The 11885-nt window shown below is 34.7% G+C and overlaps 1 pseudogene; it reads left to right on the top strand.

The window, feature by feature from the left end:
• Positions 1-873: 873 nt before the first annotated feature.
• Positions 874-11885, top strand: part of LOC111542173 — a 173730-nt pseudogene continuing 162718 nt past the window's right edge.

The following is an 11885-nucleotide window of genomic DNA, read 5'->3' as shown; positions in this document are numbered from 1 at the left end:
CGAGTTGGTGGCCTGCAATCAAAGGACTGGTGAGGGTGAAATCCTCAACTCCAACTGTCACAAAGTTTGTAGTAATGATCCTGGTCCCAGTAACCCTGCTTCCTCCAGGTCTCTGGCAAGGGCTAAACAGACTAAAGAGGATATAAAAAGAGGAGTTTTCTGAGGGAGGAGTCTGAGACCATTTAGATCTAAAATCTGTTTCCCTTGCTTTTTAAAATCTTCTAATTTCTTTACTTTGCACCAGTTCCAAGTAGTGCTCGATCTACAGCCACATTCATTAACATTGACTCTGTAATAAGAAATGAGATGATAGGCTAGACAAACGAAAAGGGGACAGAGGTGATCTGGCCTAGTAAGTAAGGTCTTCTTCCAGGGACTGTGGAGGGTTGGTTCACACAGTCAACAAGCACCAGTGACTGGGACACATTTTCATTCAGACAACTGACAAAACAAACTGCAGACTTCTAGGCCCCACAAAGAAGATAAGAGTCGAGGGAAATACTGAGAGATTTCAAAGTTCCAAACCCTAGAGGACTCTAGGTTGCCAGCTATTACTTAGCAGGCACAGACACTTTCTGGTTCAACACCAGATGTGAAAGCTGGAATCACTCCAATCGCCCACACAGAATCAGAAAAACCTGGGTTCCTAGCTCAAAACCAGCGGGGCTAGGTGGCAATACCCCGACTGTCCTAATAAGATAACTCAAATGGAAACAAAACTTCCAAGAAGCGGAACAAGCTGAAAAGGAAGAGTGTCAAAATGAGGAAAGGAAGAGGAAGCTGGAAAGGAAAAGAGAGAAAGAGAAAAAGAAAAGGGAATGAGTTCCAATCCGAAGTCTGGATCTGACTCACCAAGGTGTCAATGCCGAAACAATGGTCCGAAGTGGTTGCTTTTGTTCACCCCTGGTCAGTCGTCTACATCCTCTGGGCAGCCTCCTTCACTCCCACCGGATGGTAAAAGGAGAGTCCCATCCGGGATGCCACGAGATATTGCTGGCACCCCTATGCATTCCTGTAATCTCCTAGGATAGTAATCTAGAGAGATGACCAGAGATGGCAGCAAAGACAAACTTTATTTAGTTTGGGTACAAGGGAAATCAGCGTAACTTTAGTTTGTGAAAGGAAAAGGGTGGGCGGCTCCCAGAGGGTAATATGTGAGTTAGTTTTATAGGGCCTTTCTACAGGGAGGAGTTTGATCAGGGCATATGTCGCAGGAGTTCCTCTAGCACTTGCACAGGGCTTTACATGCTTCTTCATACACTGCATGTAATAGCATTTTACATACCCAGCTCTGGTCCTGAGCACTGAAATGAGGAGGTCACCGTCAGTTAAAACTTCAGCTTAAAATGTCAGCCTAGCTACGCATGCAGGGCCTCGAGGAGGTCCTTAGACCCTGAAAGCAGTAACTTGTAATTAATAGCTTCTTGGGGCTTTGATGCTGATTGGCTGCAGATTAAGTAAACTACAGCCCCTACTACAGTAAGGGGCTTTTGTTCTTTTCATGCAAACCACATCAAAACCAGAAACCAGTCAGTTTGCCTCTTTCATCTCCACCAAGAAAAGCAAATCCAGTTAACTCAACCCCTCAAAGTATATTTATAAAGTAGAAATTGAGGACTCTTAAACATATACCACATTCTTAGAATATTCTTCTTAACTTTTCTAAAACTGAAAGGCTTAAATTTCCCAAACTCCACCAATATATTCTTTTGAAAATTATTTTACTTTAAGTTCTGGAATACATGTGCAGAACATGCAGGTTTATTACATAGGTATACGTGTATCATGGTGGTTTGTTGCACCTATCAGCCCACCATCTACTTTTTAAGCCCCACATGCATTAGGTATTTGTCCTAATCCTCTCCCTCCCCTTGGTCCTCACCCACCCCAACAGGCCCTGGTGTGTGATGTTCCCCTCCCTGTGTCCGTGTGTTCTCATCGTTCAACTCCCACTTATGAGTGAGAACCTGTGGTGTTTGGTTTTCTGTTCCTGTGTTAGTTTACTGAGAATGATGGCTTCTGGCTTCATCCATATCCCTGCAAAGGACATGAACTCATTCTGTTTTATGGCTGCATCATATTTCATGGTATACATGTGCCACATTTTCTTTATCCAGTCTATCACTGATGGACATTTGGGTTGGTTCCAGGTCTCTGTTGTGGTAAATAATGTTGCAATATACATATGTGTGCAAGTGTCTTTATAGTGGAATGATGTATAATCCTATGAGTTTATACCCAATAATGGGATTGCTGGGTCAAATGGTATTTCTGGTTCTAAATCCTTGAGGAATCACCACCCTGCCTTCCACAATGGCTGAACTAATTTACACTCCCATCAACAGTGTAAAAGCATTCCTATTTCTCCACGGCCTCGTTTGCATCTGTAGTTTCTTGACTTTTTAATGATCAACATTCTAATTGGCATGAGATGACATGTTATTCGGTTTTGATTTGCATTTCTCTAATGACCAGTGATGATGAGCTTTTTTTCATATGTTTGTTGACTGCACAAGTGTCTGTTCATTGCCCACTTTTTGATGTTTTTTTTTTTTTTGTTGTTGTTGTTAATTTGTTTAAGTTCCTTGTAAATTCTAGATATTAGACCTTTGTCAGATGGATAGATTGCAAAAATTTTCTCTCATTCTGTATGTTGTCTGTTCACTCTGATGTTACTTTTATTTCTAACTTCTATTAATACAAAACCATGGAGAAAAAATCTTAGCATTTACATTTTCCGTTAAAGTCACCTAAATAGTGATATTCTGGCACAAACAGGTAACATTTTCAATACATTTTTCCTAAGACACCAGGTCCCATCCAAAGTTGAAATGCTAGAAAGATGAGCTCAGAAAATACTGGAAAGTATAATACCTCACACTGAATATGTTCTCATTAGACAGTGGATTTTTCTTTATCACATAACCTTTCCTTTTTAATTGTTACAATCATTTGTTGGAAAGCTTCCATTACATGGACTGGATTACTTGTGAGATTAAGGTTTATATTTGAAACACATGGTAAAAAGCACTATATTAATAAATATGATAGTTACTGCTATGAATAAGACAAATATGGCACAGAATCTGACCTTAAAACACTTGTAGCCTCTTAAATTAAGACTACTTGACACAAATCACTGTAATGCAGAGTAAAAAGTAATGCCACTTTAGAGAGTACATTAGCTTCCTATTGCTGTTATAACAAATTACCACAATGTAGGGGCTTAACAAAACACAAATTTGTTCTCTTACAGTTCTGGAGGTCAGAACCATGAGATCAGTCTCTCTTGGCTAAACTCAAGGTACTGGCAGAACTGCCTTAACTCCAGGGGCTCTACGTGAAAACGCCTTTTCTTGCCTCTTCCAGCTCTCAGGGGCTGCCTACATTCTTTGTTTTGTGACCTCTTCTGCCAGCAGTTGCATCACTTCAACCTTTGCTACTATGATTTCATTTCCTTCTCTGAATCTGATTATATTGGGCCCATGCAGATATAATTCCCCCATATTATTCCAGAATAATTCCCCCATCTCACATTGCTTAGCTTAATCACATCAACCAAGTCTCTTTTTCCATATACAGTAAGATATTAACTGGTTCTGAGTTCTAGAATGTAGATCTGTTTAGTGGACCATTATTTCACCTATATATATATATTTATATATATCTTTGTAGCAATTATCAATTAAAATCCTATAATTTTAATTATTTATATACCTATAATTTTATTAGATACATATTAGTTTGATATCTGATGAAAAATTTATTGATCTTATAAATGATATAGGTAAATTTTGTGTATATCAATTTAAAAAAATCAGGACTGAATTAAGCCATTCAGAAAGAAGGAGTGGAGAGAGAGAACCTCTGTGCATTCTCACATTCCTTATGAAAATGAACTGCTAATCCACCTAAAAAATAGGAGCCTGAAAATTGTTAGCACCATAGTGTAAAATTTTGTTAATGAAACAGTAGCTGACTTTAAAGTAATCCAGTATAACAGCTTTTGAACTTGCTGACTGCTTATTGATTTCTTAGCTTGTTTGCTAATATTCTGCTCACAAGTTCAGCATCCAAAGCTTAAGTGTGATGACTACATCATATTCCAAAACTTGATAATAATTCCAAAGGGAGAAAGAAGCAGGTGAGCTTCTTATCACAATATGCTAATATTTTGACACTACTGTCTGCATTGAAGTCAGAGGACTGGAAAGGGCATACCCTTGAAGCTTCATTCTGATGTCACAGTGTGATCTGAATGAATATTCATGTTTTCTACTGTCTGAGATGCTGTCATGGTCCATCATTTATTAAGCGATGACAACATGATGTTGTTTTGATTATTCTTGTTTTATTATTCCTACCAATTGCTGTAATTCAGACTTGAGCACCACAGTTCTATCTCCTAATTAAAGCTGATTTGTTATTTTAATTGCATTTAAAATAAAATGTAACATAAAATTATTAAAAATATGTAAATTTGTAAAAAACACACATATACTTCTTTCAACTTTAAAAACTTAACATTAATTTATGCTTCTAACAAAGGTTGAGTGATATAGGCTCACCTTTTCAGTTGAAACAATACAAAACAGACAAAATATATAAAATAATTGTTTTCAAAGATATCAGTCAATGAAGAACACTGATCCCTGAGTAAGATGAAAACAAAAAATAATTGTCAGGGGAGTATCAGGATTGACTGAGGTTTACCCTATTGAAAATGTTTCTGGGCCATGTTACAGAGAGGAGGTACTTTGGCAGAAATTGAAACTGTCCCTGAAGAAATGGAGCTGAGAGTTCCAAGACAATTCAAGTTCAAAAAGCAGAATATAGCACAGCAAACAGCTGCACAAAGAGAGAATCTCAGAGATATATAGAAACCCCCCCCTCAGGTATTCAACCAAGGTCTGATTACACATCTGTGTGAAGAAACTACCTGAGCTCAAGAAAGAAATACCCAAAGGGATTAGAGTAACAGTCCCTGATGCTGTCACCGGGATGGGAATAGAGCTTGTTCCCATTAGGAATACTGGAAAACTTCCTAATTCAGGGAAAATTGAGTATCAGAAGGGTAATGCTTTGGTGGAGGGGAAGAATTAGCCCTAATCTGGGTACTGTTCCAGTCCCACCTAACAAATCTAAAAGCTATAGTAGAAAGCATCCAACTATTTCCAGAAACCCAACTTCATCCGAAAACAAATCTAAAAATACTTATAAGGATATAAAAATCTATCACTTTAAAAAATGAAATTCACAATATACGATATCCAGTTCAAAAAAGACATGTGAAGAAGCAATCAATTAAAACAGATCTATAGGGGACAAGTTTGTTAGAATTAGCAAACAAATAAATTAAGACAATTATTACAACTGTAGTCCATATGTTCAGAAAGTTGAGACATAACACATATTTTAAAAGTTAACTTTCCAAGGATGGAAACTAAAATATCTGTGATAAAAATGCAATAGACAGAATTAATGGCATATTAGAAATTGCAGAAGAGTTAGTGAACTTGAATAAATAGGAACAGAAATTGTACTAAAAGAAATGCAGAATAAGAGAATAATAATAATGAACAAAATATCAGTTAATAGTGATAAAGTCATAAATGGTATAATTTACATGTAATCAGAGTTCTCGAAGTAGATAATGGAGGGAATAGAAAAATATTAAAGAAATTATGTCTAAAATTTTTCTAAATTTGATAAAAATCATAAATCTAAAATAGAAGAATTTCAATGTGCTCCAAACATAAAAGACATGAAGAAAATTGCACCAACGCATATTATTATCAAACTGCTTCCAACCACAGATGAAAACAAAACCTTCCAAGTAGTTTGAAAAAAGGATACATGAACAGAGGAATAAAATGAGTACGATGGCAAGTGAGAAGAGAGTAGAATATCTCTAAAGTCCTGAGATGACAAAAACACGAAATAAAATCTGTTTTACCCAGAAAAAAATTCTTTCATTAAAAATGGGACATAAATACATTTTCAAACATGAGAAAATGAAATAATTTGTCACCATCAGACCCACACAGCCAAAAAAAAAGAAGAAAAGAAAAAGTTTTAAGGAATGTTCTTCAGGCAGAAATACAATGATACAAGATGGAAATATGGATCTACACAAAGCAATGATGAAGACCAGATATGGTACTTCTATGAGTAACTACATCAAATTTGTTTCTTATTGTATGGATATTGTACCTGTTATCAAGATATTCAAGGAACCTTGAGAAAAAGCAGAAAAAAGAAACCAGAGAAACAAAAAAGTAAGTTAAAAATGAAAAATGAAAAATTAAGTAGCAGAATTAAGCCCTAATGTATCAATATTACATTATGTGTAAATGATGTAACTTAAATGCATTGATTAAAGCACAAGTGACAGAGAAAATAAGATCATGATTCAAATATGTTCTATCTACAAGAGATTCAATGTAAATATAATAATATACATAAGTTGAAAGTGAAAGGATAGAAAATGATTTATACTATAAATATTAATAAAAGGAAAGCAAAGATGGCTATACTAATATCAGATTAAGTAATCTATAGAGCAAAGCAGTTATTAGAGACAAAGAGGGCCATTATAAAATATTAAGTGTCAATTCAGGATAAAGATGTAGCAATCTTAAGTATTTATACTCCAAAAACCAGAACTTCAAAATACAGTCTAGCCTTAAACAATATGTATTTGAACTGCACTGGTCTACTTATATATACAGATTTTCTTCTGCCTTTACCACCCTGAGATAGCAAAACCAATCTCTCTTTTTCATTCTTCTCCTCACCCTACTCACATTAAGACAATGACAATGATGACCATTTTCATTATCCACCTCTGCTTAATGAATAAATATATTTTTTCCTCCTTACGATTTTTTATAACAGTTTCTTTTCAATGGCTTACTTTATTGTAATAATACAGTATATATAGTACATATAGCACAGACAATGAGTGTTAGTCGACTGTTCATGTTATTATTAAGACTTCAGTGAACGGTAGGCTATTACTAATTAAGTTTTTAGGGAGTTAAATGTTATACCTGGATTTTTGACTGTCTGAGGTTTGAAATCTCTAATTTCTGCCTTGTCCAAGGGTCACTTATGTTAAACAAAAGCTGATAGAACTGACAAAAGATAAATATATAATTATAGTTGGAAACATCAACATCCTTTGCTTAATAACTGATAAAATAACTGGACAGAAAATTAAGGATATAGAAGAATTCAACAATACCATCAGCGAACAGGATTTAATAGACATTTATAGAACACTTGATCCAACAATAGCAGAATACGCATTATCTTCTAGTGCCCACAGAACATATAACAAGATAGACTATAGTCTGGTTATAATGCAAACTCCAACAAATTTGAAAGAATTTAAATCATGTTAAAAGTGGTCTCTGACCACAGTGGAATCAAATTAGAAATCAGTAAGAGAAGGATAATAGGAAAATATCCAAGTACTTGAACTAAACACATTTCAAAATAATGAATTCACAAGGATTCAAAGCTTGCAAAGTATGTTGTCTGACAGCATAGCATTAAAATAGAAATCAATAACAGAGAATAAGAAAGAGTTCTAGAATAGCCCCAAATATATGGAATTGAAATAAATCAGTTCTAAATAACATATAGGTCAAAAAAGAAATAGAACAGAAAATCAGAAAGTCCTTTCAACTACATGAATATATATTGTATAAAGATACAATATATTAAAATTTTTGGAATGTCACCAAAGCAGCAGAGGCTAACTTATAGCATTAAGTGTTTATATTAGGAAAGAATAAATTTCCAAATCAACTCTTCCGTGTCTTCCAAAATAAAAATAAAAAAAACCAAAGAACTCCCTCAAAAAAACTAGTAAATGTCTAGGTAAAATCAGAAATAAGTAGATGAAAAGATGAAAAACAGTAGAAATCAGTGAAATAGAAAACAGGAAAACAATAGCAAAATTAATAAAACAACCACAGACATTTTAAAAACATACATTAAGAGGGTGTGGAACTTTGAGCTGACTATTTTCAACATTTAGTCTGGCTTTTGTTTTGGTTCTTATGTTTTCTGTATACAATGTTTCTTTTTTCCCTAGTTGTTTTCCAGATATTTTTCTCCATCTTTATTTATCAGCACTTCTTGGCCATTATCTCTAATATTTTTTACACCCCATTCTTCTTCTCTTATCCTTCTGGAATTTCAGTAACCCAAATGATAGGCCATAGTTTGTTTTCCCGCAGCTCCTGAATACTGCTTTTAAAGTTTCCTTTTCTTTTTATGTTTCAGCTTTGATAATTTCTGTTGATGTATCTTCAAGTTCACTGTTGATTTCCTCAGTTGTGCCTGATTTCTTCATGAGCTTATCAAAGAATTCTTCATCACTGGTATTATATTTCTAAATGTAGCATTTTCTTTGGATTTTTGTATAGCTTCCTTTTGTTTGCTATAATCCCTGTCTTTTCAGGCATGTTGTCTACCTTGTGCATTGGATCCTCTGTCATATAAATCATAATCATTTCATAGTGTCTTATATATTCATCACATCCATGATTTCGTAATCTAGATTTTTAAATAATTTATCTTGACAAAAAATTTATTTTTTATGTTTTGTTTACCTTACAATTTTTGATTCTATAGCACATACTGTGTAGAGAAGAGAAGAAAATAAGGTAAACAGCAGTTGTACCTGGGCATACATCACCTTCGGTCAGGCCTGAATGTGGACAGCTGCTTCTAAGCTACTGTTAATTATGCTCAGAGTAGAGACTGCAGGGCTAGAGGATTTTTCTTAGAGTTTCTGCCCTACTCTCAGTTTTCCACAGTTACTGCATACCTGAGCCATGGAGGAGGTCTCTCTGCATGATTTTATCGTCCCATTATGGTTAGACTGTTGATACTTGTTCCTCAAGACTAGGCCTACAGTGGGGCCAAAATGTTTTTTTTTTGTTTTTGTTTTTGTTTTTTAATTCTCTCGGATCAGGCTAACTAAACCTTAGGCAAGCCCTGTGTACTTTGTCCTGAGGGATAGAGATTCTTCATCATTCCTGCCTCACCTCTCTATAGCAGCTAAATTCTGTCATCCACTTATGATCAGTCTTACATGGGAGAGATATTTCTACCTGATCCTCTTCACTAGCAGATTCTTCTTGGTATTGGCATATAATCTTGAGCATAGAGGCAGATGACTTTTTCTTTTACCATTCCTCATCAACAACGAATCATGGCTGTGTTGTGGGTTTGGAAGTGCTTTGTACCTATCTCCCAGCAGCAAATGAATTTTATTTTTCGATTCCATCAGAAGCAATGAATTTTGTATGAGTCCTATAAGTGAAATGATTTGCTGCCTGTGCGCAATCAGCCTTTACATCCTATGAGGAAAGTATCCAGGGAAGCAGGCAGAATTTCAACTCTGTGTGCCACACCTGATTTTACCCCCCAAGTCTGTGCCACGAAGTATCTGTCCCAAGATCGAGGTCCTACTCCCAATGTTTCTCATGAGCACCTGAATGATGTCTATTGAAAACAGTCTTGAGATTAATTGTAAATTGCCTTTGTTTCTGGGGTTCCCAGTTATGCCAAATTGATATGCTAGCCTGAACTTGGTCTTTATGAAATTGTGAAAGTATCTATCAGCTGATTTTATCTTACCCATATTTCTGATGATTATTTGTTTGTCCCAGGCTCTGGATGTGATACATTCTTTCTCTTCATGGAGGAAATATTTTACACCTTGAAATTCACGGTTTTAACATGCGCTCTGATGGGCTCAGGAAAAATATGATTTTATAGATTATTTGGTTTTTATTTTTTAAATTGTGGACAACTATTTTTTACAGGTTTGTACATGTTAGTGGAAGTAGAACTTTGTTCTGGTATTTTATTCATTCTTTCCTTGGACTTACAATAGTCTGCACACATGTAGAAGTAAGAAATTTTCCATATCATATTGACAAGAAATTAGGCCCTGATTTTAAACAGCATTAATAGAATTAAGACATATGAGACATTTGATGAAAAATTAAAGAGGATAGGATACTGTTTTAGATTTAACACATATTCTAACTAACAATTATGTTTTAATGTGTATGTAATAGAGTTCATATCGTTTTACGCGTTAGTATTTTCTTAGCATCGCTTAAATGGCAATGATTCCTAAAACCAATTAAAACTAAATCAAATATAATCCAGTCTTGCTCTAGCCCCTCCTTAAATTACACACAACTCTAATTTGCACTACTTCATGAGCGGTACCTGCTGGTTTCCAAGTTTTATCTTAACATATGTAATGGAAACTGGTAAGATAGTTCTCCATTTATTTAAGATACAAACTCAACTTTCAAACTATCAGAGGATGTTAGAAAATATATGATGTTCCCAAATGGCCTCAATTACTATTTAGGTATCACTCTATTTTCATCATCTAGAAATTAAAAGATATTTTTCTCTCAAGGAAACACGCATTTTATTATTCTTATCAACACCATCTTTGTCTTGTCACTATAGTAAATTATAGTCAACTATAGTCAATTATAGTCAATCATTTTCAGTGATACATAGTTCGATAAATTTTAAGTAATTCTCGGATTATGGTTTAAAGAAGGTGCAGGTCCACAGTTTGTTATTAAACTAAAAATATGCTGAGTATTTATTGTCACTTCTCTAAATCATGCAGTTTTTCAACTAATATTTATTAAGAACCTCTACTGTGCCAAGAACTATGTTAGATACAAGGGACAACGTAATGTAGACAAGTAGATATGGTAGTTTTTTACCTGTGCTTGTCAGTCTAGTGGGATAAAGAAAATGTAAGCAGAAAATAAATGCACTGTAGTAAATGCTACAATGTGGAACATAGTATCTAATCATACGATTATTAGGCAGAGAAATAAAGAAAATGTGTTTGTTTTTGCTGGATTATTCAGTGTGGAGAAATGAACAATCTACCACACTCATTATAGGTTACTCTGCCAGTATCCACATTTTCAGGTTCTGGAAGCTACACAGTATCAGGAAAGAGTTCTGAACTTCATTAGATAGATGGAAGGTCCTATTGAAATTTAATTTTAGTTTCTAATATTTCTATAAAATATGTACAATAGCTTGATAACGTGTGATTTTTTTTTTCTAGAATTGACAATATGGTTGATATGTTCTGTGTCTACCTCAATCTTAAGAAGCAATCACTTTAAGAGTTGCATAATTGCAAAATAAAATACAATAAAGTTCCAGGTATGCAGAATAAAGCTTGATATATATGATCACATTTTATATCAAGCTATAGGTTAAGTACCCCTTATCCAAAATACTTGGGACCAGAACTGTTTCAGATTTTGGACTTTTTAAAAATTTTGGAATATTTGCATTGCACTTACCAGTTGAGCATCCCTAATCCAAAAATTCAAAATCTGAAAGTCTCTAATGAATATTTCCTTTCAATGTCATGTTGATGGTCAAAAAGTTTTAAATTTTGGATTTTAAGACTCGAGATACCCAACCTGTAGCTCGTTCTGAAATGTGAGCATGTATATGTTCATTGTTTATTTTTATTTATTTTTATCTCCAATAACTTAGAAGCTGTGTAATAAAGCTGTTGACTTGTAGAAAGGCAAACTGAAAAGGGATTTTTTTTTAGCTGAGCTTGGGACGTCAAGGCTGCAGTGAGCCGTGATCCTGCCACGGCACTCCACCCAGGGTAACAGAGTGATACCCTGTCAAAAAAAAAAGAGGGAGAGAAAGAGAGGAAAGAAAGAAGGAAGGAAGGAAGGGAGGAAGGAAGGAGAGAGAGAGGCAGAAAGAAAGAAAGAAAGAAAGAAAGAAAGAAAGAAAGAAAGAAAGAAAGAAAGAAAGAAAGAAAGAAAGAAAGAAAGAAAGAAAGA

The sequence above is a fragment of the Piliocolobus tephrosceles genome, chromosome 2 (genome assembly GCF_002776525.5).
Source record: "Piliocolobus tephrosceles isolate RC106 chromosome 2, ASM277652v3, whole genome shotgun sequence".
NCBI lineage: Eukaryota > Metazoa > Chordata > Mammalia > Primates > Cercopithecidae > Piliocolobus > Piliocolobus tephrosceles.
Note: the sequence above shows the minus strand (reverse complement) of the source record. Positions and strands in the feature narration are given on the sequence as shown.